Genomic DNA, 19,391 nt, shown 5'->3' with positions numbered 1-19,391 from the left:
TTGCTGCGTGATGGCACTCAGGATCTGCTCCATGACCTTCCCCGGCACCAAGGTCAGTCTGGCAGGCCTGTAGTCCCCAGGATCTTCCTTCCTGCCTTTTCAGTCTGCTGAGATCAAACATTTCTGGCAAGTAACATCTTGACAGTTTCACGTACTTATTATGAATATACTTCAACTTTTTTGAAACAGAGAGATGTGTTTATGAAATTATGTGAAGGCTATTGAAACCTGAAAAAAATATGCAAAGAAAAAAGTGTTACTGTATGATGGGTCATGCTGTATAACAATGGTGAATCCATGAAGGTGTGCTCTGTACAGATCCTCGCACCAGGGTGCTTCTTGAAAGATTTTTCAGTGCCACATGAGAGAGGAGAAAACAGAAAAGACAGAAAAGAAGAGGTGGGTGATGATGGGTGAGATTAAAGGCTAGCCACACAGCGGACTGCACTGTCGAGAGCATTGCTAGAAGGTCAAATGAGGAGATCATTCCGCTCTGTTACACTCTGGTGTGCTGTGTCCGGTTTTCTTATGGTGTGGGACATCCCAGCAGAAGACATAACAACAAACCGGGGTCCAGTAGATGGCCACTACGCAGACGGAAGGATGGAGCGCTTGGTGTAGAGGAGGCTAAAGAAACGGGGCTTTTTTAACCTGAAGAAGGGGCGTCGGGTTTCTGTTTTCTGCAATCCTCAGTACAGCAAGGGCAGTTAGGTGTAAGGTGGAGCCAGTTTGCTCTCAGAAGTACACACAGAACAAGGGGCAGTGGTCACGAGCTGCAACAGCAAGCATCTGCCTGGACATAAGGAGAAAATTCTCCTCACCAAGTGACTGAGCACTGGAGCACACTTGAGAGGCTGCAGGAACCCCATCTTTGGAGATATTCAGCATGGGCTTGTGTAAGTGTCTCAGCAGCCTGGTCTGGCTTTGAAGTTGGCCGTTCTTCGAAAGTGAGCTAGATAGCCACCAAAGAGACTTCCCATTTAAATTATTCTGTGCTTGTATGATCCCAGATGGGCTGAGATGGTGGGGGGTTAGAGGTGACCTCTATTGAGGAACTGATACCAAACCATTTAACATATAGAGGGCAACTCCATAAAGTGGAGCTGTAGGGGGTTATATCCCTACAGGTTGCAATACTCTTACTAATTGTAGCAACATTTTGTAACAGTTATAACAATTACATGATCCGATATGTATTAAGTTGAAAGTCAGGAACAGGGTATCTGTGTTCTGAGTGAGTAACGTTCAGAGTTTACTGATTTTCAGTTGCATTAGTATTTAAATACCTGTAGGAACAAATTTTCACAAATGCTCTGTATGGCAGTTTACAGTCCTATAAAGGTAATTCATTAATCCCTGGCAGAACATTTACATTTCAAAGCAATAAGTATGGCTGTTAGGCCCTAATTTCATCCTGTAAGCAGCTAAGAACCCTTTGCACCCAATAACGCTCAAAATTAAAGGTGTTCCCTGGATTTATTGTACTGCATGAGGGAATATTGCCAGAATTATTGAGTGGTTCAGGGAAACCAGTGCTAGAAAATGGTAAAACTGTGCTGAAGGGCAGCAGTTCTACCAGATCGATGGTTCTGAGTGCTCACTGGGCAAAACATGGAAATGCAAACAAAGAAAATACTGAGAGACCAGAGCAATTAGAAAGGGTGAACTGAGTATGAAACTTCTCTGGAAAAAGGAGGGATAAAAGAAGAAGGTTCATACTGCTTTTCCCTGCCTATGAATACAAAATGGGTTCGTGCAGAAAGTATTTTAGGCCTTTTCTTTTCTAGTGGAAAAAGGGAATCTGTAGAAACATATTTTTAACATAAAACAACATGACAACAAGGCAGGCAATATTTTTAGTTAATGAACATCCAAACCTCTCTATATAATCTCCATACATACCACAGTCAGTGCAGGAACCCATTCCTATGCTTTTGAGATTTGGGTTACACAGCATAAAATGTATGCTTTTACATTTTGAGTTACATTGAGTTACATTGCCAGCAGAAACAAGCAGACAAACTGTTCAGATTTAGCAAATTGTTTCTCACCATGCTGGTGTGTAATTTGACCTTTCTATCCACAGTCACAAACTGGACAGTCTTGTTTACACCTTGGAGAATGATTAAGGATCTTTATTAGGGTGGTTCTCTAAAAAGTAGACATATTCCACTCTGAAAACAAATCATGGTTTAAGCCCGTCAGGCTCATGATGCCTTGACATGACTTTATGAGCAGACTCAACTGGAATCTACATGCAGTATTGTCATGGAAATTGGAGATGTTTGTCAGAACAGTGAGACCTAACTCCCTGCCTGTCTAACTAATTGTTAATTTATAATGTTTGTCCTGGACATGATAAGTTGTTCCATTTGTCAACAGGACTTGGAGTTCTCATAATTATGGCCTTTCCTTCTTAGTGAGTGGCACCATTTTCTACTGACAGAGGCACAACACTTAAAATAGTGTTTTCCAGATTAGTTTTCTTTTATGAGGAATAGTAAGAAGTTCCAGGGAGACAGTAAGATTTATTGTTGGAAACACTCTTGGTGGGTTTAGAGATGTGCGACTATCATTTTCCTACTCTTGCTGCCAGATGTGTAAGAAGCCTGTTTCTAAATGTTATTATGGTGAAAAACCTGCAGTGAATCAGCAGAATTTCATACCTTGTTCTACAGATACCAGTTTCCTAGCTCTTTTGTGAGCTAGGTATAACTCTTCGGAATAAGACAAAAAGAAGAGCCGGGTATGGAAGATTAGGAAAAGTTAAACATCGTTTGGCCACTAGATGGAAACAGAAGCAGCAAGTGTGTATATGTGTATGTTAATTATATGGTTTTGCATATTTGTCTTGAATATTTTAATGTCTTGTCTTCACATGAATATAAGGAGAGTAAACAAAGTAATTTTTAGTATTGCCATTCACGTCAAGACTAAAAATGCATAAAAGAGAGCTGAAGTAAGAAAGGGAAGGGTAAGGATACCAATATGAGGGAAATCAAACTCAGGGAAGCTCTAAAAAATGCTTTGTACAGTGAAAGCTGCATAATGCTGGCTCATCAAGAGGGGCAGAGTCTCTTTTTCTTTCTTTAGAATTTACCAATTTTGTGTTCCTTTGCAGCAGCAGGGAAGGAATCACCTTGGGTCTTTGAATGTGAGAAAGCCCCGCTTCTGAAAAGCCCTAGAAGTTCTCACCACATCTCCAAATACTACTGTTTTCATCCAAAATTGAACCTCTGAACCCCATGTTATTAAACTGAAGAGCTACAGCCTGCTTAGCTAACAGTTAAGCAGCTGGTCCACATGGTTCCCATTGAGTCATGGAACCATTTGGTCACAGAATAATTTAAATCAGAAGAAAACTCTTCAGGTCAGTAGTCCAACTGCCTGCTGAAAGCAGGGCTAATTTTGAAATTAGATCAGGTTGTTCAGAGCTTTGTCAAGGTTTAAATGTTCCCAACGATTGAGACTCCACAGACTTTCTGGCAAACCTGCTGCTATCCTTGACCACCCTCACTGTGGGGAAAAAACCTGTATATGTCTGACCAGAGTTGCCTTTACAGCAACTTCTGTTGCCTCCACCAGTTCTGAAACTGTCATGGTCTGCACAGCTGAAGCTGCTGTCGATCTTCGCATTCCCTACCAGCTCTTCCATAACTGCAGGTCCGGCAAAGCATTTCCTTCAGTTGGCCTATCCAGTGTCTGCAGTAAAAAATGGTCACTGTGGGACTCAAGCCACTTGGATTTTGAAAGTCAGGGTTCCTTACTGAACATTTCTGGGGAAATTGTAGACATTTGTGGCTAGAGATGCTATAGGAGATAGATTGACCATAACACAAGAATAACAGGCATGCTTCAACTATGATTCATCTCATTTTCAAGTAGATGTCCATAAAATGTTATGTGGATCGTACCTATTTCTCTCCACTGATTGTAAAGGCTGCTGACTGCACTATGTGCATCACGGAGATCTAACATTGAATTAAATTACTCTCACCGTTGCAGACTGTTAGATAGATGACCACATCCTTCTGTTGTTTGTGGGTATGGAAATTTACTCTGCAAGTCAGGGTACAAACTTACTGAATATGATAGATGCTGTATTTTGAAGTACCTGTCCTTTAGGGAAATGTTGTGGCATTAACAGGACCATATTTACTGATTTAACATTCACAAGAATGTACTTCAATTTAGCACATTTTTATTGGCACTAAATGTTCTGTTCCTTTGATTCAAAATGTTTGTAAAGCCTTCTAAACTAATGTGGTTTATAAGGACTTTGTTGTCTGTTGTGTACATTTGCTGATGTGTTGATTACTTTGTCTACTGTTTCTGTTCTGCAGGGACATACTATAGTTTTTGACTGGATTAGGCAGTATGAGTTTTTTGTTCAGTCTGTGCAAGCCTAGACAGAGTTTTAACAACTGTAGATACAAAGGTCTGTCATGGACAGGTATGTGGAAAAATGCCAGTCTTACTGGTAGTTCAAAGGGAAGGAAAAGAAATCAATTTCTGGCATCTTGGGAAGAAACCTGAATCTGTTTGCACAGATACGCTGGCCTTCTGGAGAAGGTTCATAGGTTCTTTTATTTCAGTGTCTGTAAAAATTAATAGAAATGCAATGAAAAGGTTTCTAACTTTCAGGCTTGCTTTCCCTGTTGAAGAGCCTCATTCTCAAACCAGGCTAAATATCCCTCCCTAATTAGTAGCAGATGCAGCAGTACGTGCACAAGCATGTGTCAAGAGGACATTTGGAAATCATAGCAGAAGGTACCGTGCCAGATAGGAAAGGCATATGTGAGGCTGAAGCAGGGAGTTGTTAGGAGAGTTCAACAGTTGTTTTGTAAAGATAGGGAGGGAAAGGGGACAAGCTGTTACGGGTTTTTAGGTAATGCTGCAAATCAAGCACATGACTTCCACTTGTCTTCAGCAGCAGGCTTCATCTGTTATTTAAGTGTATCAGAAATGCATAAGAGTTAGAAGACACACCTCCATAACTGATCTTCAAAAATATGTTTACAACATTTACAGATTTTCCTCCTGTTCCCAAGTCCAGAAGCTTTTTAGCAGCATAATGTCCACATTTTCATTTTCATTTTTTTTCTCTTGCTATCACATTGTTGTGTAAAAGAGGCAGACCAACAGCAAAGATATTAATGATGGTGCCAAGACAGACAGAAAAACTTCCTGCTACTAAGAACATAGAGACAGAATTAAAGAAAAAATATTTTTCTATCACCTTGTTTAACAATGCTGCTACTATACTGTTACTATTTTTATTACTTCAAATTATGATAAAAATATATTAATAGACAGTATATGTTTAATTGAAATTGTTATTTGGCCCTTAAATATACTTGCACCAATCTTATTTACATAGCCCTTCAATTTCAAATGCATCATACTGCTGATTCCTAAAGGTATTTTTTTGTTTGTTTTGGTGTTCTTTATTTTTATTTTAAAGTAGTGCCACCGATAAATATTTGGAGTTACATTGCAAGGTTTCTGTCATTCTTGCTCAACTCCATGACTGCAGTCCTTTACATACTGGATAGACTGTGATTTATAAACACTGATGTTTTCAGTGCGTTTTTTTTACCTGCCTTTGCAGCCTAATCCAAAGTGGTTCGATTTTATTATCTAAAAACTAGATTGAAAGTGTATTTTTAAATATAGTTGAAGTAGGATCAATCTTTTGAGTCGTGAGTGAACATCAGAGTGCAGAGCCTTGTATGGGCACTTAACCCGTGACAGCGTGACCAAGGGGGTAGAGTGGCACCTCTGGTGTCATATGGATAAGTAGCATCAAGTGGTGTTGATGCAGCTTTTCTGCCTGCTTCCCCCTTCTGCAGTGCTCTGTGGAGGAAGGGTGCTTCCAGGAAACCTGGCCTTGCATTTCCCCAAAGCCACTAACAGTTTTTGGTGTTAGGAATATATGAATGAGTTGGCAGCCCTCCTACTCACAATGGAAACCATTGTCAGAAATACATCATTTTTATCCTCCTTTGGGAATATCATAACTGCTGCCACATGGTCCCCACTTTCCCCATTGTTTGTCTGGATAATGAAAAGAGAGGAGACAGTCTTTGTGAGGGCAAGGAGAGCTCAACTGTGGCCTCACAAATCCACAGAATCCTGTGTGAGGGCTACAAAGTCATGCCGTAGGATAAGGTAACCACCTTTGCTATGTGGGTAAGTTCTTGTCCGTTGCTGCTTCCCAGGCAGGGGCTGGATGATTTGAAGAGCTTCTCTGTAGACACAAGTTCAGACAAACTGACTGGCGTTCATTCACAAGGAGCGCTTCCAGTTCCTAAGTGTAGAAGGTGATTAATGAGGTTTTCTTTTCTGAAATATTGTTCAGAAGCACACCAAAATAATCTCACGTCACAGAAATGTGTAGCCATGCTAGAAGTGGAATATTATAACAGAAAAGAGTTGCAGCTGAAAATTTGTAACCTCTACTTACACCAAATATGGTTTCAGTTAGTTCTTTTTAGAGTTACCAAACTCCCCAGGACATTTTGTACCTAATATTTATATTCTTACACAAGCTTTAATTTTTAACCTTACTGTAGAATGTGCCTATGGAAATTGCCCGGTACTCTGCTGTAATTAGTGCCCAGATCTACTACACTAGCAATCATTTTCTTTAATGAATCGTGAAGGATCTGTAAAATGTGTTCCATAGTATTTATTTTGCTGTTGTTAAGTCAGTGTGTTCTTGGCAGGATTGTGCAATCTGTGGAGCTGTATAAATACTTACAAATATTGCTGACAAGCTGGAGGCAGTCCAGCAGGGAGTTACTAGGATGGTTAGAGGGCAGGAGGAGCACATGATATACAAGGGGAAGCTGAAGAAACTGGGTTTGTTTTCCATTACCTACACGAGCTTTTATGGACAAGCCAGTTTCTTCTGAGAGCTACGCACAAAAAATAGCAAGGGGTCACAAACTGCAACAGAAGGTGAAAGGTTTGAGCATGAGGAAAAAATTCTTCCCCTGCGAGTGGAGCAAGTTTTTCTGGAGAGGCCACAGGATCTCTGTCATTCGTGATGCTCAGAGCAGGGTGGGGCAAGGCCCTTAGCAGCCTAATCTAAGTTTGAAGGTGGCCTTGCTTTGGCTATAAGGCTGGGCTAGATGACCCCAGAGGTCCATCCTAGCTTAAACTATTCCGTCTTTCTCATAAATAAATGCAGCATAAAGAAGCGCAACTTCGTGTGCTCCTCTGCGCTTCCAAGCTTACTGATAGGCTGACTGTAGGCAGCGTTGGTCACACCTTCATGTGGTTATGATTGTCTTCCTACTGAAGTGTTCCCAGTTGCCTGTAGCTCGCTGGGGAATTGTCTTTTTGCTGTGTTTGTGAAAATGTGCTCAGATTTTGGTACTCCCACAAGAATTCTCAGTGCTCTGTGTGCATGTGTGTGCTCAGTAGAAACTGGCTTGCACTTTTAGTAACTAAAATCTCCAAAGACCCTGACATCACAGTTTGCTTAGGCTCTCCTAGCAAATAGCACTGACAAGCCTGTGTGTGCTGCCGACAGAGGCTGTCTGAGCACGCTCTGTCCCAGGGCTGCAGAGATGAAGCAGTTTCCCTCAGCGGCCACAGCCAGCTGCTGTGGGCTGGGACATGGCCAAGTGCTGGAAATGAGAGCAGGAAGCCTGTCTCTTGTGTGCGTTCATTTAGCCCCTTGCTGGTGCCAAGGCAGTGTGGAGGAGGGAAGAGGTTCAAATTTAGTGGGGACAAGAACTAAACTGGGGTAAAGGGATATGGGCAAGGGTTTTATTTGTGCAGCTGTGTAGATGTGAGCTGAAGGAGTCTCAATGGCCCTGTAGATGCCTGTCTGCATTATTTATCTGCTTGCATGCCTTTGGGGCTCCTTCCTGATTGTGACCCTCTCCATGTTCCAGAAGCTTCCTGAAAGTATTGAAATTTTGTTTGGATAGTCCTTTAGAATAAGCTTACCTGCAGTGCAGTTGGATTCAGCTCTCTATACAGCCTCTACTTGTGTTATCTGCCACTCGGTTGTTAACGTCAAGCTGATATTCCCTGAAGGTGATCTGGCATTGGCTAACTTCCAGGCAGATGAGCTAAGAAGCATCCAGGGTCCATGTTTGGCTGACAACAGAGACATCAGTCCTGCATCCAGGGGTGTTCTGCAGCGCAGGATAGCAGGAGTGATGGATATGCAGCCAAGGAGCTAGGCTGGGCCAGTTTAGATGGGGTGGAAGAGAAGGCACCTGGACAGCAGCTTTCTGTGCATTAGAGGACCACTATGGCAAGCGAAGAAGAGATCAGGGTTTTCTGAACAGCAAAAGTGGGACTGAGCACAAGATCTTGAAGACTAGATCCTGTGATAAGGACAAGAGGTTGGAAGCAAATGACAGGTTTGTGATACTGAGACGCAAGGAATTAACCAGCAAAGAAATACACAGAAAAGCTCTACCTAAACCCTACAGCCTACTTTCTTCCAGAGTCTAAGTTAGAACTGGAGTTCTTCATCTCATCAGCCTGCTGCTTCATACCAAAGAGATGCAAATCTCATCGGCAAAGAGCATGTCTGAGCCAGCTATGGGGCGCCAGCAATTAGGCCTTTCCCATCCAGGCAGCGTTGTTGCAGTTGGCATTCAGGAAGGTTGGCTCATGTTCATTACATATTTTCTTCCTGTGTACATATGTCTTTTTTTCCACTGTGCACTAGAGCTGCAAAAAGAAAACATAAATCTGCTGGTGACTGAGATTCATGTAGTCACTGTGCCAGAAGTGCACCAGTTTGTTCTCATTAGGAGCAATAGGTTAGTATTTCAAGGCGGTAAAAAGGGAATGTTTTATTACATTTCTTTTCTCAGTTTAATCTGAACAGGCCTGTACTGCATTTTGTAGAAGGGTCCCATGGGGGAATTGTTTAGGTACACCCAGTTCAGCATGAGTAAGCATGGTAGAGCCAGTCCCACCCTCTGTTCATTTCTTAATGAATTTGTGTCTTTTTTGTGCAAGTGATAGGATTTAAGTTGCTCAGGAGTCACTGTGATCCTGACATTTTTAATTTATAAGCCAGCTTTCTAAATAGCTGTTTAAATGTTAGTGTATCATGTATGTAATTCAGTGTATCTTTGATATGAACTTAAAAGATGGTTTTCATACAAGAAATTGACATTGTGTGGACAAGCGGTTTCTCACCAGGATGCCTGTGACGAAAAGTAAATTGATTTATATCAGGGGTCCTCAAACTACGGCCCGTGGGCTGGATATGTCCCCCCAGCGTCCTCAGTCTGCCCCCGATATTTACAGACCCCCCCTGCCCACCCACCCCCCCGCCGGGGGCTGGGGGGGGGGAACCAAGCAGCCGCAGGTGGCTGCCTGCCACTGCATCCGTGCACCGGCCCCTTGGTTAAAGAGTTTGAGGACCCCTGATTTATATATTCTGTAACAAATAGCTAAATGCTGCAACAGTTGCACATATACAGTTATACACAGCTTTTATAAGAGATGGCAAAGATTCTGTGGCAGCAGTTCAGAGACAGCTTTGGAGTATTTTAGGGAATTGATACCTTTTCATTTGTAATACTTGTGAAGTTCATTTGATGTGTTTATTGTTGCAATCTTTAAACATAACTCAGTAAGTCCTCACAGTCACATAGCAGAGCTGTAGTTCTCACGGGCCCTTCTGGACTTCAGATTGCAAACATGTTAAATTGCAAAACTGAATTCACACAGATGTTCACCAAAATTTATTTTCTGTTTAGGTGTTGTCTTGATAGCAAAAGCTCGGTGTTCCCTGTGGAGGAGGCAGCACAGTTGTCAGATGCACCCTAGCTGTACTACTTCCAAGATCCCTTCGTAATACCCCACCACCACCACCACCCTGATTGAGCTGGACTAGCCAGTTTCCACCTTCCCACTTCAGAAGGTTTGCTGGGAACTTTTGGCCCTGAGGAGAAAACGGAGCTGTGCCCTGGGACTGCACCGCGGTCTGTCCCTTGGCAGCAGCCTGCTCTTCTGGGCACTCAGCAACAGTGCTTCACGGGCTCCCACATTCACACATCAGGGCCAGTGTTTCAAAAAGTAAAGGAAAGAAAATAAGGGTAGAAGGAAAGCACCTTGAGGAAAGGGGCAGAGAGTTCATCAGCGGAAGCAAAAAGTTCAGGGAGGAAAAGGGGGGACAAGAAGACAAATGAGAAAATGGAAAATGCAAAAGGATTTCTGTCACTAGGTTAAGTGATAAAATCTGAGATCCCCGGTGCTCCAAAATACCATAAAAGGGAATTTTTGTCTGATTTTCCCATCACGTGATTGTTAGTTATTCTCTTTTTGCAAACTGGACTTAAAAAAATGCTAATGGTGCCTTTCCTTTGAGTCATGCCTTCCTAGGAGCCTAGCACCAGGTGTCTTCAGTTCCCACTGAAATGTGTGAAAGTTAATTGTGGACTTGGGTTAGATTATTCCACTAATCACGTTTTCTTACTAGTATGTCCTCGGACCTGCCACACTACCACACAGGGCTCACAAACAGTACCTCACATTTGGCTCTTCAGAGCTTTAAAATGAGAGGTATTTTTGGCTCTTCTCAGTTTACATACTTAAAAAACATGATGGCCCCTTCACTTTGTTGAGCCTTCCTATTAATCTATGAATTGGATTGTGGTACATCATCAATGACTGAATCCCAAAAGCTGTGCATCTTCTGCCTTATCTTCATGTGTAGTGTAGAAGTCACAGATAATTAATGCTGCATGAACTGCTCCACAAGATTTACAAGGGAGGTGGGAGCCAAAGGCCATAACCTGCAAAGATCTTTTTCTGACTGCCTCTGGTACAATCTCAATTTTTAAATCCAAAAAGTGATTTAAAGAATCAGTCACCAATATATGAGCAAGCAGAGGTGATCTTTATTTGGCAGCACTGGGCACATGGGGGATCGCTCCACCAAAGCCATGCACACCGAGGGAACCTTTCAGCCCCCTCTTTATACAAGTCACTCATGTCTATTCATTAACTTTCTGGGAACTCATTAACATATCTCACACCTGGACAACTAGCACACTCCCATTCAAGGACCTAGTATATCTTCGAGTTAACATTATCATATCTTGTGCCTGGACAATTAGCACACTTCCTATGTCACCCATTCAAGGATTTAGTGCATCCTCAAGCCAGCAATAAGGGTCTCCTCAGCTAAACATGAGCACAGTTCTTTAAATAAATCATATATGGCCTATTATTCAGCAGCAGCAGAATAAGCACATGGCAGAAGGTCAGGAAATAGTCTGTTCTTTCAGTTCTTCAAGTCACTGTTGCTTTTCACAGCTCTGCCTGGGGAGCAAGCTAAAAACCACCATGAATGCTGTATGCATTCTGGTAACCGAGAAATTAATAGGAGTTTTTTTCACAGCGTCAGGAGTATCCGTCATATGGGTGCTAAATGACTACGTGTTGAAGGGCTTTATTCAGCTGCCTTTCCTTACAGTTTGGTATGTCCTCCCTTACGGCATTCTGCCTTGGTTTATAAAAAGACTGAAGAAATCACCTTTGCCCATGGACTAAACAGGGGATGTAGCACAGACCTCCCCGTGCTTGGCTACACTCCCAGACTGGTGGTTATATAGTAACTTGTAAGGGAGCCTGAGAGTGTTGTTTATAGACAGGAGACAGGACAGAGTTCAAGAGAAGAGGACAGGACTTCACACCTTTTGAAACAGTCAGTTTCATGCTACCACCCTTGCCGTACTCCTCTTTCTGAGCTCTCCGTATATACATTATACAGAGCTCAGATTTCCTTGGGGCAGTAAAATGGAATAGCAGTTTTATCACAGAGCTATGAACTGACATGAGCTTGCCCAGGATTTCTTGACTAGAAGTAGAAGAGAAAGTTTGTATCATGGATGACAAGCCTAGGCTGACAGATGAAATAAAGTTTAATCAGTTTCTGTAGTAGAAAAAATATTTTAAATATTCAAATATCCACCACTGATGGATACTGATGTCTGTCTTCCTTGCAGGCTTCGCTTTTCAAAAGGATTTTAAAACAGTAAGCCAAGGAAGACTTAAAATCCCTTTACCCTTGCATCTTATCTCCTGTATCTTCAGTGGTTGCTTACCAAACACACACTGAAGAGCAGAAGGATGGAGCAAGCCCTGGAGATTCAGCATTCCTCCAGTGATGTGTCTCTGGCGGTGGGGGATGGGGGGGTGGGGGAGGGAATGGAGCCAGAGGTGATGCCTTGATATTTAAAACCTTTGAATATTTTTTCCTGTAAAGTTGACAAATCTCCTCTTGAGCATACAGATGTAAAAAATGTTAGGATCCTAAATGCCATGTAATAGGGACTTTCTGAACTCGAATGGGGAAGCTCATCCTTTATTTCCTTTGAACCTGCTACTCACTGGTTGCTTTAGCTCTCCCATTTATTTATTTATTTATTTATTCATTTATTGACACAGTGAATAATCAATCCCAGGTCATCTGTTCTACTTTTGTGGATCTCCCTACTAAACTGCCTTTTCCAGGATGGGAAGTCCTAGGTAGCTGAAAACCATTTAGGATAGGAAATTGCTTTTCTTTCCACCTCTGCTGAAGCGGGTGGAAGAGAGACGTGTATGTGTGTCCATGTATGCATATGTACTCTCCTGGCCTCTGTACCATTGTGGTTTTATCCTCAGAAGTTAACTCTGTTGTTGAAGTCACACAGTGCAGCTGGGTGAGGCAGACCTGAGCAGAGAGCCACATCATGCAAATCCACCTCTTCCAAATGTGACAGCAGCTATTTGGAAGAAGTTTACAGGCTTTCTGCAGTGGTAATGGATAATGGCTCTTTGACTTACCTTCTGCTAGGCAGCATTAGAGAGAAAAGACTTCTTTTTTGTAGTGCTGCTTTTCTAGATGCTTAAGCAATTGATACTTTAATATGCTCCTCAGTTCACATGGTTTCGAAAGGGCTTGGCACTTTTATGAGAAAAAGGATCCTGATTTGAGCTCAAAATATTTGCTGAGTGATTTCTAAAAGAAGAAGACTTGTAAGAACATTTGATTTATAGATTGGTGAGACATACTAGGGATGTTCAGGGGCCAAGTGTAGATTAATCTGTCAGCATTTTGACACTGTCATAGGAATTTCCAACATGTGTCACCATGTTCTGTGCCCTCAGGACTCAAAAGGGATCACTCCTGGGTTTGGTTTCCCAGCTCAGGTAACAGCACATTTAGCCAACAGACTGAGACCTATGCTGACCTACAATAGCATTATATAAGCAGTCACTTTAATAAAAGTACTAGGTGTATCTGCACCTCATGTTGTTCAGTTATACCCCATGCAGGGGGCCAGTGCAAATTTAGGCACGATGTGAAGCCTTTCATTATGTTCGTTGCAGATGGAGTCATGCACTTCATTTATAAGAGAGGAGCAATCATGCACTTTATTGATATAAAACAGTGAGTTAACAAAGTTCAATGGTAGATGCAGCAGTGGTTTGAGAAGATTCGATGGCAAGGTACATGTTTACTGCACAGAGGACAGGGTCAGACAAAACTGTCAGGGAGACCCTCCGGTTGAGTCATGACGTTCAGAAAGGACCCCTTTGCATCCTGAACTCCTCCTCAGAGGGGAGTCTAGGTGCAGCTGGATCTGATCCTGGTCCCAGACTCAGGTAACAGTTTATGTCTAAAGGGTTGTACGTGCACAATCAATCCTTTTGTCACTTAGCTTTCAGTTTAGCATGCTATTAATCACCGACTGGGAATCTGTTGTGATAAGGAATCTCTCAACCTTGAGAAGTACCTTGAGAGGTGTCCCTGCTCGAGGGGAGATCCCAGCCTGCAGCCTGGTGCCATGCAGGAGAGCTCAACAGGCCCTGGGCTGTCCACTATTTATGGAGTAAGATAATCAACTTATAGTCAAGTTTGCATACCAGCAAGATGTCTTGAGTCACCATTCCATCCACAGATGGTTGTGGCTTAGGCTTGGAGTGGGGCGTGGGGGAAGGTAAGGTGGGCAGCACACTGCCACCATGATGCATGATGGCGTTGGGACAGATTTCCACAAGGTGATGGTGCGTTCCTATTTGAAAAGCTTTTTACAAAATTAAAACCAGCACAATACTCAGCATGAGGAAACCACTTTCTCTAACCTGTGTTTCTACACAGCTGAACTGTTCAGATGGAGATTTCCATAAAAGACAGGTGCCCGATACCAAGATTTTCACCTCAAATGAATAAATTATAACAAAGCATCAAGTGATTGAATACCAGATTTTGTAGGGTATGTAAGGGAAGACTTAGCAGATGGCATTCTTAGCTAAACATTTTAACATGTTTCTGGCATGTATCTCTGTTCTGTCATGTGGACACTGTCTACCCACTCTACTCTCACCACTCTTCCCATCTTCTGATAAATTTTCTCTCTCATGCTAAGGTAAGGTTCCAAAAACTACTGAAGTTTTTCAGTTTTCCTTTATAGTTATAACTGCAGTCTCTTGACTACTATATTTTCCCCTTTTTTCTTCTTTGATACGTTGTGATTTGATTTGGATGCTTACTTCAAGCTTAGTCATCTAGAAATGAGCCTGGACATTTTATAAGGTGTACATCAATATTTCCCATGTTCTTGGTTCCTGGTTCTGTTGGAACAATTTATACTTCAAAATTAATCTTTCTAATGATAATTTGACATTTGCATTTACTCTTTCTGGTAGAACTAAAAAGCATAGTTAAAGAACAAGAAAAACTGAAAAAGTAAAAAAAAATACATTCTGGTTTTCAAATTTCAAGCAAAGCAAAGCTGGGTAGTAAGTTGGTATAAAACTTCCAGCTATTAGTATTCCCTGAACTGGCTTGCTTATTCTTCTTTAATATGCACCTGTCTCAGATTTGTCAGAGCCAGAATTGCTGGACCTGTTTATATTATCAATACAGAGGTGTTATCCAGAATTTCAGGTTAATTTAATCAATATAAATTACTCTCCGTAAGTCCATGGGTGGCAAGTACAGACCATGCAAGCTGACTTCTCCCGTCTTGTGCTCATTCATGGTGCTGGAGTCACACCACAAGTCAAGACAACGGACCAAATGGATTTCTGCTTCAGCTTTTTAGTCCACGCCATGTGCCCTCACATAATTTTTCTGATGTGCAGAATCACTGACACTCAGGTTTAGGCACCTCATAAGGAGCAAAGGTGATGTTTTGGTTTGGTTTTCCCACCAATAAGAGCTTCATTGCAAGTGCAAGAATTGGGCTTGTCTGTGCCTGGCTGCTTGTTCCTAAACCTTCATGCTGCCTCACACGTGCTGGCACAAGCTTTTTTGCAGTGACATGGGAAGCTGGTTTGAGGAACCAATTTGGCTGGAAAATACTCCTTTTCTTCCCCAAAGTGTTAACCGTTGCCTGTTTCCCTTCCCTGGTCCAGCATACCACCTGGTCACACAGGCTCTTGGAGGAGGAGAGAGAAAGTCTTGGAAAAAGAGGGAGCGACCTCCTTCCTGTGGCAGGGCCAGCTGTTTTTTGCTGCAGGATCTGACTGAACTGCAGTCAAGGAGGAGAGATCGGTATCTCCAGATGGCAGATCAGAGCACCTGCCCTCATTACCTCATTCCTTAGGGGCATCCGTTAAGCCCTTTGAAGTTAGAAGGCAAGAATCCATGTCTTTGCAACCAGAAAGCATGCCAAGGAGCCCAGGGAGAAAAGAAGTGCTAAAGCCCACCCAGAACAAGGAAGGCTTTCAGGCAACACCAGTGACACGTGTCTGTAACACCCTGGGGAGCATAGGGGGGCAGGGGGCGGGGGAGAGTTTTGACAGCACTGTGCTGGGATTGTTAAAGAAGAGATGCCAGGCTTGTTTGTAGAGATCAGACAGAACAGATTGCACCCCGGAAAGACTCCTGTGCTCCCTTGCTTTGATACTAGCAGAAAACCCACGAAGAGATTATCCAGCCTGTAGCTATTGTATATAATATTCCTCCTGTTTAATGCAAATACATTATTTTAGGATGTGATTTGATTTACTGTTTAGGTTTCTTAGCTGTATCTTGAAATATTTAAGGAAATCCCTGACAGCACTGGATCCTTCATGGGCAACCAAGGGACCAAACTGAGCATGGTCAGTGTAAATGAGGTTCTTGGGAGCCTGACATAATGATAGAACAGCATAAGACAGTTATATCAAAACTCTTTGCTGGTCCTGTAAGTGTGAAGAAGGGCTCCTGATTTGTGGATTGTAATTGCACCGTTAATTTTATGTTTGCATTGCCCAAGAGCAGCAGTGTGTGCTCAGAAATCCATTGCAGAGCTGATCCTGGCCACATGCTGCTGCGTGGGGAATGTGGCTCCTGAGCACTGTCAGGATCGCAACCCTTCACAGCTCAGCTGTCCACTCTTCTCACAGCTGTTGCCGTTTCTCTTCTGCTGTAACATCGGAAGGCTTTCACCAGGACAAAGCATATGAAGAGCATGTCTGTACGTCTCTTTTCTCCAAGTCCTGAAGCCATAGCGTCTGTTGGCTGGCTGCTGAGAAGGGGAGGGAAGAGAGAAGTAAAATAACCAGGGAATTTTCTGTGTTACCGCTGGGGCCTCTCTCCCTGTGTCAGTCCCTCTTGCTTATTATATTACTCTTCTGCCTCAGGGGAGAAGGGTGAGCTTAAATATTACAAGTTAAAGGACCATTACTGGAGATGTCTGCTTGGAGATTGGGGGGTGGGGGTGGGCGGGGGTGGGAAGAGTAAACTAAGCAGATAGGTATTTCAACTCTCTGTTGTTTCAGTAAGGATTAATTTGTTAGTCAGATGTGATCCATATTTTTGCTTACCTGTTCAAAAGAAACAGCTCTAAGAGCAGCTGGAGAGAGAGAGCTTTTCATGTTTCTTAAGTTACCAACAGTTTCTTCCTATTTTTAAAGTAAAATAGCTAGTATTGTTTGTATTTTTATTATCTTGGACCTGACTCTGTGATGTGCTAGGTCCACATGCAGTAGCTAATCATACATCCTAACAGCATATCTTGTCCAGACATAGCAGAAAATGTTTGCATTTTATTTCTGGAGTAACTGTCAGAGTACAACGGCTCACGTCGTTCAGTATAGTGTTGTCTTGGCCACTGACATAAACAAGGTGACAGAAACACTGAAGTTCACCATATATTCAAAACTTTGCAGGTTTTGATGCTGTCTTGAGCTTTAAACACCCCCTGAGTAGTTTGCATATTCCTTCTGGATGCATATTCCTTCTGGAGACTGATCTTTATATGCAGCACAGTGCTGAGTGTTTCAGAGTAGGCAGAAGCAATCAAGATAACCTCTCTAGGTATATTTTCCAAAGCATAACTGCATTCCCTGATCTAGTGTTACTTTTAGCCCAGCTGTGAAAGGAGGCTGCTGGAAATCACAAACGGGGCCTTGCTCAGAGACTTCCAATTCTGCTGTGCAGGCCGTGGGACAACCCCTATAACACTTGCCTCACTAAAACCAGCAGGATTGCAAGCTGAAGAATTTGTCTCTAGAGATGCAAATAAGCATCCAAGCAAGGTTGAAGTGCTAAGCTCAGCCTTCCTGAGGTTAGTCCAGCGTTGTGGCCAGCATTCAGTGCTAGTGAACATCTGCTGAGGAAGAGCTTTTTAGTGGAAATAGTGTTGTTCTTTTGGTAGAGTCTGTACTTCGGTGTTTTAGGAGACAAAGCTGTGTTTTTCACAGTCTGCAGGGTTGAACATTAACTGTTGATGTAAACCTGTCTGACTATTCAGGGTCATTCTGGCCTCAAAATCAATGATGAAGAGCAAACATTATGGGCTTTTATTGATGAGTTCACTTCTTGGGCATGCCAGCTAGTGCAAGTAGGTCTGAAATGTTGCAATACATTCTAGACTGCTTTTACCTTGTCTTTTTTCATCTGTTGAGAGGTTTTTGAGATCAAATATTTTGCTGTAGCTTCTGCCTTTCTGATGTGCTTCTTGAATGTCAACCTTCCACGGAAAGATTTTACTCTTTCTTTTTGTCTGTTTTCATTAAAAAATAATTTGTAGCTATGTGGAATAACAAAGATTGAATCTTCTGAAAGAATCAGCATTTGATTCAGATGGGGGTCTTTTGACGGTTGCTGACAGCTTGTGAGTGAGCCTGGGCTGATTCTTAAGGCAAACACCAGTTTGTTCAGGATTTATTTTCTGACTGGAAAACCACAATAAGTATTACCTGTGCTGTAATACGGAAGAGCTGGTGTCACTTACTTCACCACACATGTATATTTGCAGATGTGCTTTCTGTTCATGGGTAGGTAGATGTCACTGAAATCTTAAGTTCTTACCTTCTTATGTAGAATCATTCAGCCAGTCTCCTGCTATGGCTTCTGACCTCTCTGACAATCACTAAGCGCTCAGCCAAGTGTTTGTTTCACCAAGTAAGGCTGCAGGGAGCACTGGCCTTCCTTGTGCCACAAGTTTGTGTGAGGCTGTCTCTCACTCTCCAGACTTGTAGGTGGCTTCGAATCCCTTACCTTTGACATCAGCTTGGCACTGAGCAACCGTTCCTTACTGGCTTGGAAGTGTTCCCTCACCCCAGTCCGCCGCCCTGTGTGGTGTGAGGCAGTAGCTGCAGTGCAGAGCTGTGGCGGGGTGTCCAGGGACAGGTGGCGGCTGTCCAAAGTGGGGGGCCAGGGCAACTACTTGCCCGCATGGGGTATCAAACACCCTTCCTACGTGGGGATGGGCGACTCTGACACACAGTCAGGCAAAAGCAAACCTCTTGTTGCAAATACAGCTTTTCAGGATACAAAGAGTCACAAAATTCAGGTTCATTTTTAGAATCAGTTTAGCAGTTGCTTTCTATAACATGCATTTAAAATGAAGCAGCTTCCAAGTATAGGTGTCGTTCAGATTTAAAGTTCACAGATTTGGGGTTTTGTCTTCTTTCTGTGTGCTTTTTTGTTTCCTCTGCCTTTTTCTGCCTGCTTATTCTGGGCTGCTTGTAGCTCAACCTAACATCTAAAGTGACTGAAAATACAGGAATATTTAAAGGTTAGATGTGGGGTTCAGCACTATAAATCTCAAGGTAAAGAATCTGCAGCCATCTCTGGCAAATTCTGTTGAAACACAGATCATAATGTAAAATTCAGCTCACCTTTCCAAACTTGCACAGGCCCTGCAGGGTCATCAAGATTCAGTGTTAGCCTAAATAAACTGAGACAATACGATTTAGTGTATAATCAAGAATCGGATCGAAGTAAAAGAGTGCCAAAAATGTAGTTCTGGTCATTTGTATAATTACAGCGTGCAGTTATTGCTGAGGAAATAGTGTGATTATAACTTTATTCTTGAACGCTGAGTAGCAAACTCTTTCACTTACCGTGCCGGGGTGTAGGTGGAATAACAGTTGCCAAGACTGTAGTCAAGATACAGAAATCTGGCTAAATGCACACA

The 19,391-nt window shown here is 42.6% G+C and overlaps 1 protein-coding gene across 12 annotated transcripts in view; it reads left to right on the top strand.

Moving 5' to 3' along the window:
* GHR (growth hormone receptor) overlaps positions 1-19,391 on the top strand; it is a 125,435-nt gene that overhangs the window by 77,831 nt on the left and 28,213 nt on the right. The gene's annotated exons all lie outside the window — the stretch shown is intronic.

The sequence above is a fragment of the Falco naumanni genome, chromosome Z, assembly GCF_017639655.2.
Source record: "Falco naumanni isolate bFalNau1 chromosome Z, bFalNau1.pat, whole genome shotgun sequence".
Taxonomy (NCBI): Eukaryota; Metazoa; Chordata; class Aves; order Falconiformes; family Falconidae; genus Falco; species Falco naumanni.
Note: the sequence above shows the minus strand (reverse complement) of the source record. Positions and strands in the feature narration are given on the sequence as shown.